Source organism: Chrysochloris asiatica, unplaced genomic scaffold, assembly GCF_000296735.1.
Source record: "Chrysochloris asiatica unplaced genomic scaffold, ChrAsi1.0 scaffold00194, whole genome shotgun sequence".
Lineage (NCBI taxonomy): Eukaryota > Metazoa > Chordata > Mammalia > Afrosoricida > Chrysochloridae > Chrysochloris > Chrysochloris asiatica.
Window position 1 is genome coordinate 4382638 of NW_006408712.1, and position 1103 is coordinate 4383740.

The following is a 1103-nucleotide window of genomic DNA, read 5'->3' on the forward strand; positions in this document are numbered from 1 at the left end:
AAAAAAATGAAATACAATGCATAAAGATTAATATTCTAGGCATTAGTAAGCTGAAATAGACTGGTGTTGGTCACTTTGAATCTGATAGTCATATAATTTACTATGCTGGGAATAACAAAATGAAGAGGAATGGTGTTACATTCATCATCAAAATGAACATTTCAAGGCATATCTTGAAGTATAACGCTGTCTGTGACAGGATAATCATACACCTACAAGGAAGACCAGTTTATAACGCTATTATTCAAATTTACACACCAACCACTAAAGCTGATGATGATGAAATTGAAGAATTCTACTAGCTTCGTCAGTTCAAAGGAGATCAAACATGAAATCAAGATGTGCTAATAATTACTGGTGTTTGGAATACAGAGGTTGAGAGGGAAAAAGGATCAACAGTTGAAGAATAAGGCCTTGGTGATTGAAACAATGTTGGAGATCACATGATAGAATTTTATAATATCTTTTGTTCATTGTAAATACATTTTTTAAACAACACAAAAGACAACTATACACATGGACCTCAACAGAAATCACAACTATACACACAGAAATCAAATTGACTACATCTATGGGAAGAGATGGTGGGAAAGATACATTCATATCATCATTCAAAACAAGGCCAGAGACATATTGTGTAATAGACCATCAATTGCTAATATGCAAGTTCAGGCTGAAGCTGAAGAAAATTAAAACGAGTCCACAAAAGTCCAAATTTCACATTGAACATATCCTGCCTGAATTTAGAGACCATCTCAAGACCAGATTTGATGTCTTAGACTCTAATGACCAAAGACCTGGAGAGTTGTGGGATGACATCAAGAATATCATACAGAAAGAAAGCAAAAGGTCATTAAGAAGACAAGAAAGAAGGAAAAGACCAAAATGAAAGAGTCTTTTTCAGAAGAGACTCTGAAACTTGCTATCCAGTGTAGACATGCTAAAGCAATTGGAAAAGATGAAATTAAAGAGCTGATCAGAAAATTTCAAAGGGCAGCTCGAGAAGACAAAACCAAGTATTAGGATGAAATGTGTAAAACCTGGAGTTAGAAAACCAAAAGAGAAGAACACGCTCAGCATTTCTCAAGCTGAAAGAAATGGGG